Genomic DNA, 27,421 nt, shown 5'->3' on the forward strand with positions numbered 1-27,421 from the left:
TTTAGGAGCCTTTCTACCTCAGCTTTTATTTTTGCCATGATCTCTGGTGCGAAACGTCGCGCCTGCTTTACTGGCTTTCTTCCAGTTTTTATTGGCAGTTTTAGTTCGACCAAATCCCTACTTAAAACAGGCATTTCGTTATAATCCCAAGCAAAACAATCCTTAAATTCTTTAAGTAAAGATATTACCTCAGATTTTAACTCTTTGTCGATGTTAGCGCTGATGTATGTGTAAGACCCCAATTTTGTCCCTAAGATCCCTCATGGCATCATGACATTACATTTGCATTGCCTCAAGGATCATTAGCATCTTGGTTCCCTTTGCCTTTGGGTGGGACTTCTTGTGAGTGTTTTGAGATCACCAAGCATGCTTGAATTGTATATCATTGCTTTTCTTATTTTTTGTTTACTAACCAAAAGCACAAAAATATGCCACTAACATCTTTTGTTTGTAGCTTAAGCAATCACAAGGTCAAGAGCTTCAAGGAGATCCTTTGTGCAATGATATGGTCAGGAGAAGATGATAGCAAGCATGGTAATGGTTCCCAAAGCTCTCATCCATAAACCCTAATTCATCTGTGCACCATAATGCCTTGCTCTTGAAGCAACCTCAGCCCATGATAAAATGCAATCAAGGGAAGTCCTTTAATTCATCATTTCATGCATATTTGAACTTATTTGAGTGTCCTCAATCATCAATTCATCAAGATATGAGTCATGGCCTTGAAAAGTTGATCAGTCAATTCATCTGACTATTTTGAAATGCACTGAGACCTAACTTTTTATGTGTTGGTCAAATGGAGATGGTTACAAAAGAAAAAATGTTCTTAAGGACAATATGAATAAATTTCATGTTCATCAAAAATTGATTTTAAGCTTGTAAGGTCATCTCCTATTCCAAGACATTATAGGTCATTTTGACTGAAACCCTAATTTTGGGTCAACTTCCCAAGGACATACCTCATTATTTTTTTATGATTTTGAGGTGGGATCAAATTCATTGGAAATATTAAGATGTCTAATTCAAATGTTATGTTGGACAAAATTTCAAAATCTCAAAGGAAATACATGTGATAATGCAAGACATTATAGGTCCTTTTGGACCAAATGCATTGAAAGGCAAAAAAGTCCAACTTCAAGTGCCCATAACTCTTTCATCAAAAATCCAAATGATGCAAAATTTAAGTCCATTTTGATTTTATTGAAAAGATCTACAACTTTGATGTTGTAGGGTTTTTCATTTGAGGCTTTCATCATCAAAACAGAAGGGCTTGAACATTGGCCAAATTTAGAAACTTTGCCTTGACATGTTTTGCACCTTGCACTTTAAACTCGAATTTCACCAATTTCCACATCCCAAATGGATTTTTTCCCAACATAACATTTGTTCCTTATACAAAGACCTTTCCAACCATTACCCAAATGCTTATGTTTGGATTTTCTAATTGGCATTTTCGAAGAGGTGAATGTTTAGGTCCAATTATGGAATGCACATGAAATCTTGATACACAAGCAAATTCAAAGCAAAATACACGTCCATTTCATCCCAGACTGAGCTCAGCTTGCATTTGGCATTGTTTTTGGGCCTTGTGCATGATCATGCAAGCCCATGCAAGGATTGTCCATGTTCATGCACACGGATTGGATCATCATTTCCTTACCACTCCCTCTATAAATAGAGACCCTATTCCATTCAAAAGGGATCCCTGATTCAACCTGTTATGCTGCACAAATCTCTCCATAGCCATCACTAAAGGAATTTCAATTTTCTTCCAAAAAGTTCAGATATGAATTTCAACTACCTTGGTTGATTTTCAGACCTATAATTCCTCAACCTTGCTTCCTCTTCATCACTAGATCTTACTGCAAGCTTTGGTTGTGAAGAATTGTGCTCTCTATACCTGCATTTCAAAGGTGGATATCAGAACTTTTTCTCTTCGAAACTCTTTGATCTTTGCTTATTTCTTGAGTTCCTTGGTTTGGATGAAGTCCTCTCAATAGAGGCATCTGATTTGTGCTTTCAATTTTGCAAAAACATGAAGTTCATGATGAACACCATCATACTTCCATCTCTGATTTCTCCATTTATAGGAATCTAGAGTGGAAGTGAATGGTATAGGAGTGATGTACATCACTTCCTCTTTCGATTGATGCCTAGATCGCTTCATTTGGTTAATATTTTTTCTCTGCAACTCTCGCCGGAATCTCTGGTCTCGCCGGAGAAGACGGTGGTGTACACCACCGTCCGTTTTCCAGAATGAATCTAGGCCCTTGGATCTAATTCCCAGATCTAATCTCATCCTTCCATTTTCATGACTTTTTTAATGGCCTGGTGTTTCTCAGTTGACCAGGGTGTTTGGTGCGCGCGCATGTCTGGGCCCTTGGATGTGCCAGCTCAATTAATGAGCATGGATCCAACGCACCACATTATTCAGCATTTTCTATTTTCTGATTTTTATTTCTTTTATTTCATTTTATTTCAAAAATTCATATCTCTCTCATTTTTAATCCAAAAATTATGGGACCAATTGCATTAGTCTCCAAATAAATTCTAGTTTCTATTTCTGATTTTTAATCTTTTTTATTTTGTCATTTGATATTTTTTGTGAATTTTCTCTTTTCTGGTTATTTTTAATTCATTTTAAATAGTTTTTGATATTCAAAAAATACAAAAATATTTTCCTAACCTATTTGAATGATGATGGATCTATGAAAAATATTCTCATCAATTTTTTAATTGATTTGAGATTTATTTGAGATTTTAGTTCAATTAGGCAATTTTTATTCATTTTTAATTAATTAAAAATAGTTTTTGACTTTTAAAAATGCTGAATTTTTTTGTCAAACTTAGTTTGACCTTGTTGAACTTAGGATAAATCACTTGGACCTTTCAAGGTTGATTTGAAGTGATTTTGAAGTTTGACCTTTCTTTTATTTTTAATTCAAGTTTATTTTAATATTAAAAATGCCAAAATATTTTGCTTATTATTTGATCTTCAATCTTCATCTCATTTCTGATTTCTTATTGTTTGACTTTGACTTTCAATGTCAATTGGTCAATACATATGGATTGGTACCTCTTATTCCATCTTATGCATTTTGATCTTTCCATTTCCTTATCCATTCTTCATCTCATTCTTCCTTCTTCTTCTTCTTTCTTTTTTATCAATGAGTTAAAGGTTGATAAGTTAGCATTGATTAAGGAGACTTAATCTTCCTTGATTCAAATCTAATTCATCTTGATCAATTGATCAAGTGAATGGCTTTGCATTAAGGATATGTTGTTTTCTAAATCATGCAAAAGGCTTAAACCAATACAAGATCAATTCTCTTTTCCTTTTTGGCATGGCAAGTTGTTGGAACTTGGTTCACTAATCAAGACTTCTAACTTGTGTTGTTGCCTACATTATTATTGACCGGCCTCAGATAGTTGTGACTTCTACATAAGTCCAATTACGATTGCTTAACATAGCGCTAAATTTGCCTTATGGCACACTAACTACTAACACTAACCATTAACAACTAACATTTACTTCTTGCTCTTTACTTTTATGCAATTTACTATTCTTGCCCATTTTTATTCATTTGCTTTTCTCTTTGCTCACTTGAGCCCATGTTTATGTTAATTCCATTTGCCTTTTGCTCACTTGAGCCCATAATTGTGTATATACTATTGTGTTTGTGTTTGTTTTGATTGTTGAGAACCAAATGCAAAGAATTGGACTTAGATCTTAGGACTCTCCCTATGCAAAAAATGGAAAGATGGACTTAGTTTCTAGGACATTACCTATGCAAATTGGAGTAAAAAGACCTTAATGATGAAGATGGAATATGGACCAAATCTCTAAACTCACTCTTGTCCATCCTTGGTTTACTTCATGAAACTCTTGATGTGTGTGATTTTGTGCTAGGGAATTCTATGAGAGCTCAAGTTGAAGAACCATTGCCATGTTCATCCAAGATGAAAGACACATTGAGGATCTCTTAAGAGGCTTGTTTGATGATTGCTTGAGCTTACTATTTTTGTGATTGCTTATTCCAAAGGATGGGAGCTACTTGGATCATCTATATGATCTCAAGAGAGGAACTCCATTATGGTTTTGTTTCTTTATCCCTCATCTTTTTGCTTTACTTAGGACTTTAGCCATTCTTCTTCTTCCCTCCACTCTAACCCAAGCCAAAACTCTTTGTGTAAATACTTAACACTTGTTTTCAAACATTAGAAACCTAGACCTTATGCTTTTGATTTTCAAATTTTCTTTCCATAATACTTATTTTGAATTGAACTTCTAAGTCAACTTTGACCATTTTTGTATATACTTCTAATTGGTAAATATAACCCATTCAAATGTCTTTTTGTGGTTCCAATGGCCACTTCTTTAATCAAATATTTTCATAACCTTTAGCTATTAGGTTTGAGTTATCCTTGTGGTAGATGTCATGCTCACCTATATCCTTAGTGATGGACAATGAGTCTTCCATGCTTATTATAGGGTTAACCCCTCACTAGCATGTTGAAGCTATCCTCACATGGTGGATTTGAAGGAGAATTGCCATCCAAGGCGCAGCGGAATTTAAAAATTTCTCCATTTAGTGATCCTTACGAATGGGCATGATCAGTGATAGAATCGTTACCTCTTGTGGCGATTCAAACCTTTGGTGCAGATCTCTGATAATGGTCAAAACCTTTGATATAGATCCACGGGGCGATCACGAACGTTGAACGATGACAACGTCTCTACTCAGTCCACACGAACGGATTCCTTCAATCGCAGTGCTAGCTGTTATGAATGAAGGCTTTGAGTGAGAGAAAGAGGGAAACAAAATTCCAAGTCTCTACTTGAATTTCTGTCTGAGTGGAGTGACAATGCTTCTACCCAAGGGGTTCTATTTATAGAACCACTTGTGTGGGCTTCAAGCCAAAAAGCCCACTTAAGTTTATTTTGCCCATATCTCATAATATGCCAAAATCACTTAAGTATTTGGTACCTTACCATATTTCGTTTCCGCTTAAGTGCACCGTACCTTACGATGTTCCTTAATTATTCTATCTCTCATCAATCCGTCCTTTGTGTGTGACCCTATAGGTTTTCGCGACGTTGGCAATTATATTAAATCACACATTTAACATAATAAACAGTGAGCGGTATCTAGCAACACATCACTACTACCCAAGTCACGAAAATGTCATGTGATCTGACAAAACCTCCTGTGATAATAATTATGTGTATAATTACCCCTTTGCCCTTATGTCTATATTGAACACAAGGTATAGACCGTGTCACCCTTGTCCAGTTCAATATTGGGCCCATAGACATTTATCCTGTTACGCAGGATTGGCAAATTCCATCTAGGACACTCATGTCCCTCAGCATGCTTCGTGGAGTACTTATCAACTGTCTTTATGGTCATCCAGTTACGGATAACGTTGGATCAGTAATAAAGCACTCAACTCTACATCTAGGATCCATAGTGGTTTCAGGTCGAAGAGTGGTATACACTATTATCACCATGAGAATAACTTATGACACTTTGCATAACTTTCTATATAGTATTCTCATAGCGGGTCAATCCGGTATAAATATTACTCCTAATATTCATACCTATGTTTAAGACTTGATAACTCTTTATCCATGATCCATGAGATGTGATCATCAGTCTACAAACATAATAGTCTTAATGCTTTAATGTTATCCCACTTCACATTAAAGCTCAACTACGGATACTTTAAGAATAGTGTCCTTATGTTTAATGTGTTCTCATGATTAAGTCACACTTAATACATTAAACGGACTATCTATTCCAGGGACTTTATTAATCAACCATAATAAAGAAAATGCCTTTTAATAATTCGATACAAGTACCAAAAGTATTGGCCTCTAGGGCTTACACCAACAGGATTTGTGGTTTGGTTGAGTTTTCTCCCTTTGATAACAAAAGACCTTAAGGATTTTGGACCAATCAATTCACCAACTCATTTTGAGATTTTTACCCCGAACTACGAGGTTTTGATCCTAATCTTTTTTAAGATGGTACGTAGGCAATGGGTTTATCCATCCAAACACAAAAATGTAAATAAACTTGTACATTCTCTTCTCATCTCTTCAATCATGTTTGCACAAATAAACTTTCACAAAACAACAACCTTGCGACAAGTATGAAAAGGGCTCCCTAGGAGTACCTAGGATGTTTTGGGTGCCTAACACCTTCCCATTACATAACCAACCCCCTTACCCAGATCTCTGTTTCTCTTTTACTAGTTTTTGTTAAAACTTTTAGGTTTTTGTTCGCTTTCTAACCATTCCTTTGTATGATTTACCTTGGATTTAGTCAATATCTCTAATGGTAACGAATACCCCGCTACAGTATGTTGGCCTTTTGTCGCCATCTTCGCCAAGGTCGACTTCTTCTAAGGGGTCTTTTGGTCGCATCTTTTCTGGCGCCTTTGGGTCTTTTTCAAACCCTAAAGGTTCATCGTCATAAATGTAGTCCAAACGTTGCATGTTGACGTTTCCTTTAGCCAAAACTTGTTTATCTGGAGGCTCTGGCTCAGTAGCCAAATTACCTTCTTTCTTTAACACATAGGCTTCGACAACCATGTTTTCTTCAGCCTCTAGAGCCGATTTTATTTTGTTCTTGGCAACGTATGCCGAAATCCTTTTTAGAGCTTCTAACCCAGTCATCATCAGTGACATCTCCCTAGCCTGTTGGTCGGATACCTGTGTAGGGTGGATCATCTAAACGTTCCACATCCCAAATGAAGCCATGAGTCTTGTGTAGAGTTAGAGAAACAAAAGCTTCACTCAGATTAGCATACACATCCTCAGCTGGAAAACAAGGAGAAATGTTGGCCAGCTTTCTCTCGAAATCCTTCTTGCCGACATTGCTCACGTCAGCCATGAAGTATCGTTGGTCAGCTTCGATATTTTCGACCACTCCATCTTCTCTCCAAATCACCAATCTTTGATGTGCTGAAGATGGTACATCTCCGACACCATGGAGCCATTCTCTGCCAAATAGCAAGTTATAACTTGGCTTGGCATCTATCACCATAAACAGTGTCGGTCTAGTTATTGAACCAACGGTGATATTCACCATGATCACCCCCATGGTGCTTTTCGTTTCCCCCCCGTAGTCAGACAAGACCACGTTGTTGGATCTAATATCAGTATCATATTTGCCAATCTTTCTCAGAATATGGTGTGGCATGATGTTAACAGTGACGCCACAATCTACCAACACTTTGTTGATAGTCAGACCTTCTAATTTGGCCCTAATCAACAATGGTTTCAAATTATTTTTCATAGTCATCGTGGGCCTTTCAAAAACTGCTTCTTGGCTCTCAGCAGAACCATCATTTAATACAAAGTAGCATCTTGGCTGGTGCAAAGCCCTTTCTTCAGCGTCGGCATCATCTACCGACTCCTCCACCTCAATCACGCAATTATATTTTTGTGGTACAATTGACACCACGTTGACTAAGATGTCCATACTTGCTTCAGATTTTGAATTGAAGTCATCAGTAACTTCATCAGAACATTTCTCAGTTGGTCGACGGACATACTCCCTCATCCGCTCTTTTGCTGCCGTGTCGACCTTCACAACAACTTTCTTTCCAGCATTCGCCCCATTGGCCATGCCTTTTCCAGTTATTCCTCTAGCAGCCTCTCTTTCGACCTGCTTACGCCTCTGAAAGCGCCTCCATTGAGTCCTCGACATGGGGTTCTTCCCCAAATAATTTTCAGAAACATGAGTCCTTTTCTCAAATTTGAACTCACGCTTGTAGTTGATTGCTAGACCTCCTCTAGCAGCAGCAACCCCTTGTGGGGTTTCTTGTTTCCCCTGAGGCTTGACACAGGTGCCTCTAGGAACACTTGCCGACGGTACGAAGCTCCTAGGCCTCTCCTGAGCACTTTCCACAACCTTCTTTGGGACTCTTTCATTCTGGCGCTCTCTGTTCAGCCCATTTCTTTTGCTTTTTCCCAATTGTAGCTTCTGGAAAATTTTAGCAGCTATTTTATCGGTGACAGCCCCACATCTAGGACACAAGCAAACTTGCGAACCCTTATTCTTGCATCGATACAGGAAATCTACCAAATCTTCATCAGCCCTTGGGTAGACTTCAACTATGTCGACATCTGGACGTTCGCCACTTTGCTCCAGCGTGTCAGCCTCATCGTATTCGGTGATCTCGACCATGTTGATCTCGACTGGATCCACAAATAGAGCTTCCTCCTGGTGGAGAGGGTCAGCGTCGATCTTCATTCTGCGGCCAGCAAATTTTAGCCTGCCTTCTTGAATCACTTTCTGAACCAGATCCCTGAAAAGATAACAACTAGAGGTATTATGACCAAGATAATTATGATACTTACAAAATCCTCTTTTCTGTCTTTGTTCTAATGGTGGTATTTTAGTACCAGGTGGCACCACCATTTGGCCATCTTTAACCAACAAATCAAAAATTTCCTCACACTTTGTCACATCAAAAGTATAAGTTTTCGAAGGGAATTTTAGATTGTTTTCGATAGGATTTTTTCCTTGCGCAGGAAGTAATGATCGACACTCATAGGCAGATCCTGGCTTTAACTCAGCCACGTCAATTTCTAATTCGGTCGATGAGGTATAATCAGCCTCATATATTGGATCTGTCGCGTCATAGTCGACAAATGCTACTTTTTCTTTCTTAGCCTTATTGTGTCTAACCTTTTCTAACCTTAGCCGTTCGAGATGTCGAACTCTATCAGCCAATTGTGACATACTTTTCACAAAAGTTGGGTTTATTTTCTTCCTAATGGAATAATCTAACCCCCCAGCAGCCATCTGAACAAGTTCATGTTGTGGTACTTGCGTAAAGCACCTGGCCTTTAATGATCTGAATCTATTCAGATAATCGTCGATGCTCTCGGCAAACCTTCTCTTGATACTAGACAATTCTGCCAAACTAATTTTGGAATGTCCTTCGTAAAATTGTTCATGGAACTTCTTTTCTAACTTGGCCCACGAATCAATCGAACTTGGGGCCAAAGAAGTGAACCATGTGAAGGCAACCTTAGTCAGAGAGGAAGGAAAGTTTTTTACTCTCAAAAACTCATTATGAGCTAAATCTCCTGACTCTGTTGGATATCTGGCAATATGCTCTATTGTCGACTCACCAGATTCTCCCCTAAACTTAGTGTACTTAGGCACTTTCATTCATCTAGGTGCCTCAGTTTGGAGAATAAACGCAGCCAACGGGGAAGCATATAATGGCCTTTGCAATGTGGCACTCATACCATTCCTAGCCATAATCCTTTCGACAATAGTTGTCAAATTATTTTCTACTGCTAAGTCCTCTTGTCGATGTTGATCGACAACTTTATCAGCATCTTGGTATCGGTTAACCAACACCATTTGGTTACGTCCTGCTACTCCTGATTCAACGCCTTGGTTTTGCTAGGGTCTAAGGATTTGTCCCTCGTGGACTGTCTCATCTTCTGCTGCCCCTATCTCCATATGAACAGGAAAGGTTTGTCTGGCCACTTGTGCCATCTGTCGAGTCGGCGCCCCCAGAAAATTACACAATCGCGTCAATTGATTCGCCACCTGCCTATTTGTCTCAGCAGATTCCTTTATCATAGGATTAAAAAATGTACCCATTTAATTAGTTAACATATTAACCAACTCATGGTTACTATCATCCATTTGCTGCCTTAACACTGCTATTAAAGCGTTCGACAACGGCATGGTTCTATTCTGAGTATTATTCCTATTCTGAACATTGCCCCCTTGTGTTGCAAGGAGGGATTAGTAGTTTGAGCATTGTCTGAAAACAATGTTGCACTTGATGTCGACTGATATCCTGGCATTAAGGAATACGATATTCCATAAAGAGGATTTGTGGTGCCAAAGCGAGGCATATAAGGTCTGAACGTCGTTATCGTTGATCTTGAACCTCCCGGTGGAGGTAAAGGAATTGATGTTCCAACCGCACCCGTAGTCGACATCGTTGAGGTTGCACTTGTCATCGGCGGCAAAGTGGTAACATGTGAGATTACTGTTTCCGTAGTGGATAAAGTCCCTTGTGGCACTTCATCTGTATTGGAGTTTGACACTTTCAAAGTTTCTTATGGCCTACTATATAGTTTGCCACTTCTAAGTTTCATGCAATATCGTAACTGCACTAGCACGGTCCCACTGGGCGTGCCATTTTGTTTACTGTGGAAATTGGTAAACAACCACTGGTCCTCCCTAGGCCTTAAAACTAAGGGTTACTTGCAGGATCGACCAGTTGATCCTAAGACATGTGCTAGTGCAAGTGTGGCTTATTCAATTCGACAGAATAACTTTGTGAGGAACAGCTCCTGAAAAAGTATTGAATAAGTGCAGGTTTTTTCCACACGAAAGGTTTAAATGATGTTATAGCCTATAGGTGACTCGTGACCGACAACACTACAACATTCAAAAGACGTACACGACAAACACACTTTTGGTGAACTCTATTATCGTAATAGAATCAGTGTCGACAATATAGACGACAACGTAAAGTGATAACTCAAAAGTAAATGAAATTAAAATAAAATGTTCAACGGGAACAATTGAAAAGTAAGGAAGTTGCATTGAAATAAATGTGGTAATTCACGTACATAGCACTCTTAAAAACTCTTGCTTCCTCGCGTTGGGAATGAGAAGCTTTTTACAAGTGATTTTAGTATAAGGTGAACACCCCGAGCCCCTCGTGGGATATCCTATTTATACTAAACTAAAGAAACTGCCTACAGGCCAAAAACTTCTAAAAAATAGCAGACATCGTGCCACACGATCTGCAAACTGCTCTATACACGTTCTGCAAATTGCTCCATATTCTGGGGCTTATTCTTCTTGTAACTGCTAGTCATTTTCAATTTCAAACTTCTCCCGCCCAGGTGTTTAGGTCGACCCTGTATTCTATGTGTTTGACGCAACCCAAAATTCCTTAAGTCCCAATCTTCATTTCAGTCGACATAATGGGTTTTCGACCAAACATGGTTCTTCTGTCGGTTTCATCTCCTGGTGACTTATGTTTTTCTTAACTCTTGCTTATCTTAGGAACATTTCCACCCCTTGATGGGGTATAAACCTTAAATTCATAAGGCACTCTCATTGATTACGCCTTCCACATGCCTTATAGATTTCTTGTGGTAACAGGTTCATAGTCATCCAGAGGGGAATTGAAGTCGATCCCAATAAAGTGAAATCCATCCAAGAGATGCCAGCTCCAAGGACAGAAAAGGAGGTCCGAGGATTTCTGGGGAGATTGAATTACATTGTTAGGTTCATCTTACATCTTACGAATACGTGTGAACCAATCTTCAAGCTACTCAGGAAAAATCAAGCCATTTAGTGGAATGGAGGTTGTCAAAAGGCCTTCGATAAAATCAAGGAATATCTGCAAAATCCATCTATCTTGGTACCACCAGTTCCTGGGAGACCACTTATAATGTACCTAACAGTACTTGACAACTCTATGGAATGTGTATTGGGGAAACAAGATAAGACTGGAAGAAAGGAGCACACAATATTACCTAAGCAAGAAATTTAGCGATTGTGAATCCCGATATTAACTATTGGAGAAAACTTGATGTGCCCTGGTTTGGGCTGCCCGGCGACTCAGACAATACATGGTGTGTCATACTACTCTATTTATATCCCGTATAGAAAATGTTACTAATAGAATATGACATTCAGTATGTCACACAAAAATCTATAAAAGGGAGTGTGCTAGCGGATTATCTTGCGCACCAGCCAACAGAAGATTATCAACCTATATAGTTTAACCTTCCCGGCGAAGATATTATGGTAATAAGGGATTGTGAGACTCGAGGTCCCGATGAGGGACCCGGACCAGGATCATGATGGAAATTGGTATTCGATGGTGCTCTAAACTGTAAGACCCCAATTTTGACCATAAGATCCCTCATGCTATCTCATCATATGCATTAGCATTGGGATCATACCTTGGCATCCTCCTTACCCCTCATTCATTAGGTTTGCATTGGGAGAGATCACCAAGTGATCACACTGAATTACACCGTGTTTTTGACTCGGATTTCACATGTTTATTAGGACTTTATTATCATTTTTTTATATTATTCTCTCTTTTATGTTGTTTTCAGATATTTAGCACTTTCGGACCCTTTTGGGAGAAACGAAGCAAAAAGACCTAAAATTAGGGTTTTTCGGCGAAAATTGTACACATGGCGTTGCACATGGAGGCCGCTATAGAAGAAGCCATGACTCATCAGCCCTCAACCAGGAGGTAACTTCCAGGTTCACATGATCTTTCCCATTTACAAATATGGTGGGCCCCATGAAAGGATGGCGGGCGCCACCTTTAGAAATCACGTTCCCACTAAGGAGAAGTTGGAGAGCACCATGGTCTTTGCAAGCTGCCGAAATCGTCTATAAATAGTTTGTTCCATTTCATTTTCAAATCATCCAACTTAGTTTACAACACTAAGTCTATATTTATCATTTGTAAAAGCGGTAATCTGTCACATCGGGGGGTTATCGCACCTTAGTAAGATTGAGTTGGCTCACTTCAAGTTGCTGTCGTCTTTAGCTTCAAGAGTCGGAGGTTTATTTTTCTTGTACCAGATTTTAAGGCCTCTGTTTGGAGCAGGTTCTTATTTATCGCTTTTATTTATTTATTTGTCATCGCTTTACTTTATTTATTTTCCGCACTCGCTTTACTTTATTTATTTTTCGCACTCACTTTACTTTATTTATTTTCCGCACTCGCTTTACTTTATTTATTTTCCGCACTCGCTTTACTCTATTTATTTTCCGCACTCGCTTTACTTTATTTTACGCACTTTACTCGCTCTTTAAGCCTCACATTCTAAAACAAACTTTTCATCATGATCAATACCGTTGTGCTTGTTTGTGTTACCATGTCTGGCTAAAACTTTTAAAGGTTAGAATGTAAGGACCGCAGTTAAAGTAATGTTTTACATATTCAATATGTAGAAATACTTTAAAGGTTGTTTTGATTTTTAACTTGAGTTGTCTAAAACAAACTTGGTTAGTTTTAATTATTCAAGGAGTGCGAAAGCACCCTGGCTTAGTTAACTAGGAATTTTTATCACTTTAAGGAAAAAATATTTTTGAAACTATTTTCGGACGCGTTGATAGATCTAAAATCAGGAAACTCCTCGGATAAAACTTTCCATAGCAAAATCACTTTTCAACTAAGTTTATGAGTATTATTTCTTAAAAATAAGTTTACTACTTTAGCGTTCTGCGCACCTTTTATAAGTGACAAAAAAGGCCTTAATTTAAGGGTAAACTCGGTTATGAATACGTGAAAGCGACAGTTCCTGTTAAATGGATTCTTTTCAAGAGTAGAAAATATTGCCTCATAAGTAGTTCTATTTAGACAATCGAAACATCACTTAACTGACGTCAAATACATTCAACCTGTCTTTACCTGCATTTATTATTTACCATTGTTTTGCAAACCCAATATCTCTTTTATACCGCCTTAGATAAACACCGTAACGATAGTAATTGATAGATTGACGATTTGGTCTCTGTGGGATCAGTATTCTTTTATATTACTTTGACGCAATTCGTGCACTTGCGAATTCACACGATCAAGTTTTTGGTGCCGTTGCCGGGGACCAATTTCGTCAAATTTCGTACCCTGTTGTTACACCGTCTAGACTAAGGCATTATTAGCCGATAAATGCGAAGATCCTCTAGTACCGAAAATTTAGTAGATCCTTTAGCGGAACCCGAACGTTATACTCGTACACGCCTCTTACTCATCCGAATTAAGAAAGCTATGACCGAGAATCGCGACCGGAGACCTCTTAAGGAATTTGCCCAACCCTCTGACGAGGAACCTAGTTCGAGTATAGTAAACCCCCTTATTCCTGCTAATAATTTCGAACTAAAACCGTCTTTGTAGTAATTAGTGCAACAGAACCAATACACGGGTCTCGCTACTGAGAACCCGAATCAATATTTAAAAGTTTTTATCCAACTGGCCGACACCTTTAAATCTAACGACGCTTCACCTGATGCGATCCGTTTAAGATTATTTCCTTTCTCGCTCAGGGATAGAGCACGTTCATGGTTAGATTCACTTCCGGCTAATTCAATAACTACCTGGGAAGACCTTAAGAGAGTATTCCTTGCTAGATATTTCCCCCCTAGTAAGACTGTTGTTCTTCGAAACCAAATAACTAGATTTACTCAAAACCAAGGAGAATCATTTTTCAAAGCTTGGGAGAGATATAGAGCTATTAAGAGTCTGCCCGCACCATGGCCTAGAACAATGGCTGATCGTTCATACCTTATACAATGGACTCCATTATAACACCAAGATGAGCATCAACGCTGCCGCAGGTGGCGCGCTGATGAACAAACCTTATCCTGAAGCTTGTGACCTAATTGAGGATATGGCTCAAAACCATTACCAATGGGGAACTGAACGAGCATCAATAGAGAAAAAGGAGACCCAAGGTGGAATACATAAGATAAGCTCTCTAGACATGATGCAGGCGAAAATGGACGCTTTAGCCCTTAGGATCGAACATATGTCTACGAACACTAACACCACAACAGTAGTCCATGTAGAGTGCGAACTTTGTGGATCTAAAGGACACGAATCGGCGGAGTGTAACCTTTTGAACGACCTGAACACCAACCAAGTGAATTACGCCCAAGGTAACCCATTTTCAAACACTTACAACCCTGGATGGAAGAATCATCCGAATTTTTCCTATAAAAACCAGAACCCTATCCAAAATCATGCACCTCAGAGACCACAAGGTTATCAAGCCCAAAAACCAAACCAACCTATGCAAGTTGTGCCCCAGAAGTCTAACCTTGAGAAGATCATGGAGAGCTTTATATTGGGCCAGACTCAGCAAAATAAAGAATTCCTAAATCAGAACATTCACGTAAACGAACTTATAACGCATTTAGGAACCAAGGTTGATCAGATAATCACTCACAACAAGATGCTTGAAACCCAGATCTCACAGGTAGCACAAAACCAAGCCCCACAAACTACACCTGGAGGACAATTCCCTGGACAACCTCAACCAAACCCTCGAGGGCAAGCTAACGTTATCTCGTTACGAAGTGGGAACACTTACGAAGGGCCTCATAACCCAGCAATGAGCGAGTCTGAAATTCTAGTTATCAGACTTTAGATGTCACACGGGTTGTTATGACATCCAATTCTGCACAGTCAAGAATTATGCAGAACTTAAAAGTATGTGCAGTAAATAACACAAGTAATTGTTTACCTAGTTCAGTCCAACATGACCTACATCTGGGGGCTACCAAGCCAGGGAGGAAATCCACTATCAGTAGTATTAATTCAAAGCTAAACTCACCCGTTTACAACTCGTCACTTAATCCCTACCCAATGCAATTTCAATCTTACTCTAAGATCAGAGTTCCTACTCACTCCCCCTCAATCACCTCAGTGATTACTACCTTTAATCAATATTAAAGACAATTGTGAAGTCACACTTCAAACAACTCTTGATTGTGCTTAACAACTTTAATCAAGATACACAGCACTCACGCTTAAAAGCTTTGAGCGACACAACACTTACAACTCAATGAACACCCTATGCCAAAGCAATCATCTACGTGATAATGACTTGGCTTACAAGATATGTCTAATACAAGACTCACAAAAATACAGCAGTGAAGTATGATGGACACACTAACTCTTCACGTCTCAAAAATCCCCAGTTCTGAATGATGGAACGACTTCCTTTTATATTGCAGTACTTGGGCCTTTGCACTTGTATTCTCCTGAATTTAAGGTCACGCGAGTTCCCCTAAATTCCACATCTAGGTTACTAACAAATAGGCTATTTGTTAGGTTCATTAAATGTAGCTTGGTTGTTGATTTCCTGGATTTTCTCTCAGCTGTTGAATCCCTGAAGAATAGCCTGAGAAAAAGCTGAAACAGAAAACTGAACAACCTACAATATAGCATATGCTGTCAGGAATGAATGTCACGACATTCAGCTTGACATCAAGGATCATATGCTAAGTCTGTTTTTCCAGAAAACAGACTGTACAATTTTGCTGACCTGTATATGACCAAAATGACCATACTACAATAACAGCTTACATTAATAAATGTCAAAGTATCCAATTTGACATTTACACATTTGGCCTTAAGTCAGTTCTGTTATCCTCTTGAAAAATAGACTAGAAAATATGCTGAAGTATAGCAGAACACCACTCTGTCTATTGTTCAGTATATGCTGTCCATGATGAATGTCATAGCATCCAGTTTGACATTCAGTCAGTAGGCCTTATGCCAGGTCTGGTATTTCCTTGATAACCAGACTAGAAATGAATACTAAGTTCTAACAGAACACCAGCTGTTCTATTCCTTAGTATCTACTGACAGGGATGAATGTCACAACATTCAATAAATCCTGTATTAGCTCATCCTGCAGTAACTACTCAAGTGTGTCATGACATCAGTCAAGACATCAGAGTACAGTTAGATATTCTAACATACAATGCAGTCACACATACACACCATGTCATGACATCAGTCAAGACATTATAATCCAGCTAGTGTTTTACCATATAATGCAGCCAATTAAACACCTACAAACTCCCCCTTTGGCAAATTTTTGGCTAAAACACTTTGATCCCCATACCAGAGTTCATAGCAGCGGAATCACACAGCTAGCAGGAAATAGACCTAGCTGATACACTCAGAGTGGCAGCACACTCACACACATGGAAGTTAAATAAAACTTCACATAGCAGCACACAAACAGAAGTTAAATAAAAACTTCTACACACATCAGCTGTAGGGGAGGGAATCTTGAATCTGTCATGAATATCTGTTTCAACACACTAATCTGTTGTCTGTTGTCCTGGGGTATCACCTGTTACTCCCCCTTTTTGGCAAAAATGTTGCCAAAGCAACACAGACTTACACATAACTGACAGACTTACAGACTTGGTTTTACTTCATAGTTTCAACCAAGTTAGCACCCACTTGATCTTGCTTCACAGCTTTGATCAAGTAATTACCCACTTTTGCTTTACAGTAGGTACAGCCATATCAGATGCCATGACTTTGTTTCTGACATCCAGAACCACTCCTGCATGAACAACATCCTTGAATTCTTGCAGGTACACAGGCCTTCTCATGTTAGGGTGTCTGCTTACCCTCTTGTTGCCACACTTGTTGTACGTGGCATAGCTGTGATCTGTTGACCAATCAGAGCATAGTTTCAATTATTTAATAGGCAGAGATATTAAACAATACATCCCAAACATCAGTGGTTGCTATAAGTTCTCAGAGAGACATATTCCCAGTTTGCCCCTTAAGTTTTCAAACTGAGTAGCATCCAGAGCCTTTGTAAATATGTCAGCCAGTTGAAGTTCAGTGGCTACATGTTCCAAGGTGATCACCTTGTCTTCCACCAGATCTCTGATGAAGTGATGTCTAATGTCAATATGCTTGGTCCTGCTGTGTTGGATGGGATTCTTGGAGATATTGATGGCACTGAGATTATCACAGAACAATGTCATGACATTTTGAGTGACATTATACTCAGTGAGCATCTGTTTCATCCAAACCAGTTGGGAACAACTGCTTCCAGCAGCTATGTATTCAGCCTCTGCAGTGGACAGAGATACACAATTCTGCTTCTTGCTGAACCAAGATATGAGATTGTCTCCCAAGAAGAAACATCCTCCTGATGTGCTTTTTCTGTCATCGGCACTCCCAGCCCAGTCAGCATCACAGTACCCAGATAGGACAGGCTCAGACCCATGTGAGTACAGTATCCCGTAGTCACAAGTCCCATTGATGTACTTGAGAATCCTTTTGACTTGATTCAAGTGGCTCACTTTAGGCTCTGCTTGGTATCTAGCACATACTCCAACTGCATAAGAAATGTCAGGTATACTTGCAGTTAGGTATAGTAGACTGCCTATCATGCTTCTGTACAAGCATTGATCAACACTAGGCCCTCCATCATCTTTGGTTAACTTCAGATGAGTAGGAGCAGGAGTCCTCTTGTGCCTAGCATTATCCATACCAAACTTCTTAACTATGTTTTTGGCATACTTGCTTTGGGAGAGAAACATATAGTCCTCCATTTGGTTGACTTGCATTCCAAGAAAGTAGGTTAGTTCCCCAACCAAACTCATTTCAAACTCAGATTGCATTTGTTGAACAAAATGTGTTACCATTTGTTCTGACATACCACCAAAGACTATATCATCCACATAGATTTGAGCAATCATGATTTTTCCGTCTTCATCCTTCACAAACAAGGTTTTATCTATTCCACCTTTTCTGTATCCATTTAAGGTCAGAAATTCGGTCAACCTTTCATACCATGCTCTAGGTGCTTGCTTCAACCCATACAAGGCTTTCCTCAACTTGTATACATGCTTAGGTTGGTTAGGATCACAGAACCCTTTAGGTTGTTCCACATAGACTTCTTCATTCAAGTAGCCATTCAAGAATGCACTCTTCACATCCATTTGGAACAGTTTAAATTTCAGAATGCATGATATACCTAACAGCAATCTGATGGACTCAAGCCTGGCCACAGGAGCAAATGTCTCATCAAAATCAACCCCTTCAACTTGAGTGTATCCTTGAGCTACTAGTCTTGCTTTATTCCTAGTAATTACTCCTTTCTCATCAGACTTGTTTTTGTAGATCCACTTGGTGCCAATGATGTTGGTCCCTTCAGGTCTTGGAACTAGCTCTCATACTTCATTCCTTTTGAACTGCTCAAGTTCCTCTTGCATGGCATTGATCCAGTATTCGTCAGTCAGGGCTTCTTTCACATTCTTGGGTTCAACCTTGGAAACAAAACAGGAATTAGAGCTCATTCCCCTTGACCTGGTAGTCACACCACTATTGGGATCCCCTATGATAAGATCCTTAGGGTGATCTTTCTGAATTCTGATAGATGGCATTTTGGTGGTTGCATCTACTTCACATTCAGGAGGAGGTTCCTGTACTTCTTCAGACTTGACTGGAATGTCTGTTGAACTGTCAGGGAATGTTGCAACATCCTCTATGACATCGATTCCTTCCTCTTTATCATCCACAATAACATTAATGGATTCCATCAGGACATTGGTCCGGTAGTTGAACACTCTGTACGCCCTGCTGTTAGTGGAGTAACCTAGAAATATACCTTCATCACTTTTGGGATCCAGTTTCCTTCTCTGTTCACGATCTGTGAGAATGTAGCATTTACTTCCAAAGATATGAAAGTACTTCACAGTGGGTTTTCTGCCTTTCCATATTTCATACAGAGTGGAGGAGGTTCCTTTTCTCAAGGTGACTCTGTTGTGAACATAGCACGCGGTATTCATAGCTTCAGCCCAAAAGTGCATAGGGAGCTTCTTTGCATGAATCATAGCTCTGGCAGATTCTTGGATAGTTCTATTTTTCCTTTCAACTATCCCATTCTGCTGGGGAGTTATAGGGGAAGAGAATTCATGACTTATTCCTTCAGACGAGCAAAACTCATCAAACTTGGAATTCTTGAATTCTGTACCATGATCACTCCTAATTCGGACAACACAACTGTCCTTTTCCCTTTGGAGTCTGATGCACAGGTCTTTGAAGACATCAAATGTATCTGACTTCTCTCTGATGAAACTTATCCACGTGTATCTGGAATGGTCATCAACCACCACGTATGCATATCTCTTTCCCCCCAGACTTTCAACCTGCATAGGTCCCATTAAGTCCATGTGCAGCAGTTCCAGAACTCTGGAAGTAGTAGGATGTCCCAGCTTCGGATGTGACATCTTGGTTTGCTTGCCCACCTAGCATTCTCCACAGACTCTTCCTTCATCAATGAGCAGCTTTGGAATTCCTCTGACTGCTTCCTTGGATATGATCTTCTTCATTCCCCGTAAGTGGAGATGTCCAAGGCGTCTATGCCACAGCTTCACCTCCTGTTCTTCCTTGACTGAAGAGCATATTGTGGATAAGTTTGAGACTTTAGGTTCCCACAGATAGCAGTTATCTTTGGACCTAGATCCTCTCATAACTTCCTGATTGTCACCATTTGTCACAATACATAGCTCCTTAGTAAACTGAACATAGAACCCTTGATCACACAGCTGGCTTATGCTGATGAGGTTTGCAGTTAGTCCTCTTACTAACAACACATTATTCAATTTTGGAACTCCAGAGCAGTCCAGCTTACCCACACCTTTTATTTTTCCTTTAGCACCATCACCAAAGGTCACATAGCTGGTAGTGTGAGGTTGGATATCTGCCAATAGATTTTCCATACCAGTCATATGTCTTGAGCATCCACTGTCAAAGTACCAGTCTTCTTTGGTAGAAGCTCTTAGAGCTGTGTGGGCTAACCTAACATACCATTGTCGCTTCTTGTTGGAGACATGGTGCCTAAATGTCTTATGCTTAGGTCTGACATGAGGGACTTGGTTCGGGTAACCATGAAGCCTGTAGCAGAAGGCTTTTATATGCCCAAGCCTACCACAGTGGTGACATTTCCATTTCTGGAATTTCCTCTTCTGATGATTAGTCATCCTGGTTCCCCGATGTTGAGACATTGGATGTGACTTCCCTTTGAATTTCTGAACTTTAGCCTTTGGGCGTTTGCGTTCAGCTGAGGATCTTTTTCCAAAGCCTAAACCAGATGTGGTTCCAGACTTCTGTCCTACCTTTAAGATCTCTTCCAAGGTGTCAGTTCCTTTATTCATCATTCTGATGGATTTAGTCATCTGATTCAGCTTGGAGGTCAGCAGGGTTATCTCACCATTTAGATCCTCTATGGCCGTCAGATGCTTCAGTTTCTCATCTTCCAGCTCCTTGATGAGTTTCTTCTGCTTTTCTCCTTGTACACGTACTTCTGTACTGGTGACACACAACTTCTTATAAGCTGTAGCAAGTTCATCAAAGGTCAGTTCATCTGCACTTGAGTCATCATCAGTGGCACAAACACTGGTTAGTGCAGTGACATGTTTAGCAGATTCTCCTTCAGATTCACTTTCAGAATCTCCTTCAGACCATGTGATAGCTAGCCCCTTATTTTGCATTTTGAGGTAAGTAGGGCATTCGGCTCTGACGTGTCCATACCCTTCACAACCATGACACTGGATTCCCTTGCCGTGGTTGAACTTCTCTTCAGAAGTTGATCTTTTCTTAATGTCAGACGGGATGTTCTTGACATTAGGTCTACCTCTTTGATCAATCTTCTTCATGAACTTGTTGAACTGTCTCCCAAGCATAGCTAAGGCTTCTGATATGCTTTCATCACCTCCATTGTATCCTGCTTTTGACTCCTCTTCAGCATTAGATACAAAAGCTACACTTTTGTTCTTCTTTTCAGCATTCTCACCCAATCCCATTTCAAAGGTTTGGAGAGAGCCAATTAGTTCATCCACATTCATATTGCAGATGTCCTGCGCCTCCTCTATGGCTGTGACTTTCATAGCAAATCTCTTAGGCAAGGACCTGAGAATCTTTCTTATAAGTTTCTCTTCAGCCATTTTCTCACCTAGTCCACCAGAGGTGTTTGCAATTTCAAGAATATTCATGTGAAAGTCATGAATAGTCTCATCCTCTTTCATCCTCAGATTTTCAAACTTGGTGGTCAGCATCTGAAGTTTGGACATCTTCACCTTGGAAGTACCTTCATGAGTTACCTTGAGGGTATCCCAAACTTCCTTAGCTAGTTCACAGTGGTGCACCAGCCTGAAGATGTTCTTACTGATTCCATTGAACAATGCATTCAAGGCCTTGGAATTTCCAAGAGCTAATGCCTCTTGCTCCTTGTCCCACTCTTCTTCAGGAATCTGCACACTGACTCCATCTTCACCTGTCTTTGTTGGATGTTCCCATCCTTTGTTGACAGCTCTCCAGACTTTGCTATCTAGAGACCTTAAGAAGGCTATCATGCGAGGCTTCCAGTCATCATAGTTGGAGCCATCCAACATGGGTGGTCTATTTGAGTGTCCTATATCCTTGTCCATGGTACTAGAAAGTAACTTCCCTAGATCTCACCCAGAAATTTACAGGCAGGGTGCCTGCTCTGATGCCAATTGAAATTCTAGTTATCAGACTTTAGATGTCACACGGGTTGTTATGACATCCAATTCTGCACAGTCAAGAATTATGCAGAACTTAAAAGTAAGTGCAGTAAATAACACAAGTAATTGTTTACCCAGTTCAGTCCAACATGACCTACATCTGGGGGCTACCAAGCCAGGGAGGAAATCCACTATCAGTAGTATTAATTCAAAGCTAAACTCACCCGTTTACAACTCGTCACTTAATCCCTACCCGATGCAATTTCAATCTTACTCTAAGATCAGAGTTCCTACTCACTCCCCCTCAATCACCTCAGTGATTACTACCTTTAATCAATATTAAAGATAATTTTGAAGTCACACTTCAAACAACTCTTGATTGTGCTTAACAGCTTTAATCAAGATACACAGCACTCACGCTTAAAAGCTTTGAGCGACACAACACTTACAACTCAATGAACACCCTATGCCAAAGCAATCATCTACGTGATAATGACTTGGCTTACAAGATATGTCTAATACAAGACTCACAAAAATACAGCAGTGAAGTATGATGGACACACTAACTCTTCACGCCTCAAAAATCCCCAGTTCTGAATGAAGGAACGACTTCCTTTTATATTGCAGTACTTGGGCCTTTGCACTTGTATTCTCCTGAATTTAAGGTCACGCGAGTTCCCCTAAATTCCACATCTAGGTTACTAACAAATAGGCTATTTGTTAGGTTCATTAAATGTAGCTTGGTTGTTGATTTCCTGGATTTTCTCTCAGCTGTTGAATCCCTGAAGAATAGCCTGAGAAAAAGCTGAAACAGAAAACTGAACAACCTACAATATAGCATATGCTGTCAGGAATGAATGTCACGACATTCAGCTTGACATCAAGGATCATATGCTAAGTCTGTTTTTCCAGAAAACAGACTGTACAACTTTGCTGACCTGTATATTACCAAAATGGCCATACTACAGTAACAGCTTACATTAATAAATGTCAAAGTATCCAATTTGACATTTACACATTTGGCCTTAAGTCAGTTCTGTTATCCTCTTGAAGAACAGACTAGAAAATATGCTGAAGTATAGCAGAACACCACTCTGTCTATTGTTCAGTATATGCTGTCCATGATGAATGTCATAGCATCCAGTTTGACATTCAGTCAGTAGGCCTTATGCCAGGTCTGGTATTTTCTTGATAACCAGACTGGAAATGAATACTAAGTTCTAACAGAACACCAGCTGTTCTATTCCTTAGTATCTGCTGACAGGGATGAATGTCACAACATTCAATAAATCCTGTATTAGCTCATCCTGCAGTAACTACTCAAGTGTGTAACACCCTTCTAAAATACCCCAAATATTTAATTAAAATAGTAATACATCAATCAGAGTAATTATGCAATTAAGGGTGTCACACAATCAATTCACACCATTCACCATAATAACTGTCATGCTCTTTTATTAATTCAAAACATAAAGCATTTGCACAATACGCAGCGGATAGAAATCAATTCAATCATGCAAAACATGTAACACATTACATGTAAAATTATTCAACAAGGTAAAACATCCCGTCCCGATGTTACATCTATCAGAGCATGACCCACTAAGGAGACTACACTAGACTCCAAGCACTAGCTTCTACTCAATCACTGCTCGTTACCTGAAAATTAGTTGTAAGGGTGAGTTCCTCAATCGATATAATAAGCATTATAAAATATCATGTAATGCTAAGTAAATAACACATTAATCACCCTAATCATATCACACATTCGGTAACGGCAACCTCCACTCAAACATCATAATCATGCTCAACATAACATCAACACACACGTATAATATTGGAACACATCCATTCATATTATACACAAGACATACATTATGCAATGAGACTCCATGCATGCGGTACCGACTATTCGTGAACATATAGTTCACCTCACCGATCAAATCCAGATACGGCTACCAAGCCCACTAGTCCCACTCATTTGAGACCTAGTGACTCACTCACTAATTCCTCACCCCGGGAATTAGCTACCACCAACTCACTAATTCCTCACTATGGGAATTAGCTACCACCATACAGACTACAATATGCATGCTAAATCACCTAGCAATGCAAAATCATCAACAATAATCCACAATGATTTACTCACTAATTCCTCACTATGGGAATTAGCTACCACCATAAAGGCCACAATATGCATGCTAATTCACCTAGCAATGCAACATCATCAACAACAATCCACAATGGACATATGCTCACACTCTAAGCCATAAAACAGTCCATTCACCAACACATGCATAATATATACATTCACAACATTATGCATATTTTCACACATCATCAGCACATGTATCAAAACATCATATCATGTCAAATAATTAATCACAGTATTAGCACACTCCACTAATACCTATACTGCTCCAAACAACGGGAAATAATCCCTACTATATCACATACCGATATAGGCCAACCATTAAATATGTACACAACATTTAAATACCAATTTTCCCACTTTTCAACAGTGTTAACCGGTTAACGCCCTGGGTTAACCGGTTAACGCAGACCAAAACACGCTTCCTGGCAAAACTTAACAGTGTTAACCGGTTAACGCCCTGGGTTAACCGGTTAACGCAGACAGAACAGCAATTTCTCAGAAACCACAACAGTGTTAACCGGTTAACGCCCTGGGTTAACCGGTTAACGCAAGCAAAACAGCAATATTTTCACAGTTCATAACAGTGTTAACCGGTTAACACCCTGGGTTAACCGGTTAACGCAAGACAGAAAGCTGTTCCTGCGCTAACACGAAGCAGAATGCAGAATTCTCCGCATTTTCCGCCGTTGGAGGACTTCCGGACCTCCGATTCCAATTCCGTAAAAAGCTACGTTTTCGGAAAATTACTACCCATCTAATTACAGATTCAATTTCAGCTTTAACACAACTTATCCAACACAATTTCTCAGCATTCAATATCCCAATTAGGGTCAATTCAACGGTTCATCACTACCCATTACATGTTAATCCATAATACCCATTAAACGACGATAAACCCCCCTTACCTGAGTTAATCCGGCGAATCTTTAAGCTTCAAGCTTTTCTCTTCTCCAACCTTCTTCCTCTTGCTCTGTCTCTTTGCCCTTTTCCTCTTTCAGCCGCTTCTCTGCTTTTCACGTGAAACCCTTTATTTACCAAATGGACTCTTTTTCTTATTTCCAACTTATATATATTTTCCAATAATTATTATTCCAATAATAATAATAATAATCCAATAATATTCCAAATTATTTAATTAAATTAATAAATATAATATTAACTTAAATTAAATAATTATCTTATTTTTATCGGGGTGTTACAACTCTCCCCCACTAAAAGAGTTTTCGTCCTCGAAAACATACCTCAAGCGAATAACTCCGGATAAGACTCCTTCATCTGACTCTCAAGTTCCCAAGTCACATTGCCACCTGCTGGTCCTCCCCAAGTTACCTTTACCAAAGCAATCTCTTTACCCCACAACTGCTTCAACTCTCGATCCTCGATCCTCATAGGTGATGTTTCAACAGTCAGGTTATCTCTCACCTGTACATCATCTATTTGGACTACATGCGACGGATCAGGAATGTACCTCCTCAACTGAGACACATGAAAAACCTCATGCAAATTCGCAAGTGACGGCGGTAAAGCGATACGATAGGCTACCTCCCCTATCCTCTCCAAAATCTGATAAGGACCAATAAATCGAGGTGTCAACTTCTTCGACTTCAAAGCTCGACCAACCCCAGTTATCGAAGTAACACGAAGAAACACATGATCTCCCTCTTGAAACTCAAGTGACTTCCTCCTCTTGTCGTGAAAACTCTTCTGACGACTCTGAGCAATCCTCATCTTCTCCTGAATCATCTTAATCTTTTCCGTAGTTTGTTGAACAATCTCCGGTCCAACCACAGCACTCTCACCGGACTCATACCAACATAAAGGCGTCCGACATCTCCTACCATACAAAGCTTCAAACGGTGCCATACCAATGCTCGAATGAAAACTATTGTTGTAGGTAAACTCAATCAAAGGTAAATAACAATCCCAAGCACCTCCCTTTTCCAAAACACAAGCCCTCAAAAGATCCTCTAGTGACTGAATCGTCCTCTCAGTCTGACCATCAGTCTGCGGATGATATGCAGAACTCAATCTCAGCTTAGTTCCCAAAGCCCTCTGCAAACCTTCCCAGAACTTCGACGTAAATCTAGGATCTCTGTCCGAAACAATACTCGACGGAATACCATGCAAACTTACAATTTTCTCAATATACAACTCAGCTAATCTCTCTAACGGATAATCCATTCTGATCGGAATGAAATGAGCTGATTTTGTCAATCTGTCAACAATCACCCAAATAGCTTCAAAATTCTTAATTGTCCTCGGTAAACCAGAAACAAAATCCATACTGATACTATCCCACTTCCACTCAGGAATAGCCAACGGTTGCATTAGCCCAGACGGCTTCTGATGCTCAATCTTTGACTTCTGACAAGTCAAACAAGAATAAACAAAACTCGCAATTTCTCTTTTCATTCCCGGCCACCAAAATAACTTTTTCAAATCATGATACATCTTCGTAGCCCCAGGATGAATACTCAGGCCACTACGATGTCCTTCCTCAAGAATACTCTTCTTAAGCTCGGTAACATCCGGAATACACACCCGATTACCAAATTTCAAAACACCATTCTCATCCACTCTGAATTCACCACCTTGACCTTGATTCACTAGAGTCAACTTATCAACCAAAAGCACATCGGATTTCTGACCCTCTCTAATCTCATCCAGAATACCACTCATTAACTTTAACATTCCCAATTTAACACTATTGTGAGTACTCTCACATACCAAACTCAAATCTCTAAACTGTTCAATTAAATCCAATTCCTTAACCATTAACATAGACATATGCAATGATTTCCGACTCAATGCATCAGCCACTACGTTTGCTTTACCCGGATGGTAATTCAAACCAAAGTCATAATCCTTCAGAAACTCTAACCATCTCCTCTGTCTCATATTCAGCTCTTTCTGATCAAACAAATACTTTAAACTTTTATGGTCACTGAAAACCTCAAATCTTGACCCGTACAAGTAATGCCTCCATAACTTCAGAACAAATACCACGGCTGCCAACTCTAAATCGTGTGTCGGATAGTTCCTCTCATGAACCCTCAATTGTCTCGAAGCATAAGCTATAACCTGCTTGTTCTGCATCAACACACCACCCAAACCCAACAATGAAGCATTACAGTAAACCTCAAATGATTCCGACGAACTCGGTAATATCAGAATAGGAGCAGTAGTTAACCTTCTCTTTAACTCTTGG

General features: G+C 39.6%; 1 non-coding gene across 1 annotated transcript; it reads right to left on the reverse strand.

The window, feature by feature from the left end:
- Positions 1-14,184: 14,184 nt before the first annotated feature.
- Positions 14,185-14,289, reverse strand: LOC127089681 (small nucleolar RNA R71). The gene has a single exon (XR_007791241.1). It is a non-coding gene; the product is annotated as a small nucleolar RNA R71 (small nucleolar RNA).
- Between the last annotated feature and the right edge of the window lie 13,132 nt (positions 14,290-27,421).

Source organism: Lathyrus oleraceus, chromosome 5 (assembly GCF_024323335.1).
Source record: "Lathyrus oleraceus cultivar Zhongwan6 chromosome 5, CAAS_Psat_ZW6_1.0, whole genome shotgun sequence".
Taxonomy (NCBI): domain Eukaryota; kingdom Viridiplantae; phylum Streptophyta; class Magnoliopsida; order Fabales; family Fabaceae; genus Lathyrus; species Lathyrus oleraceus.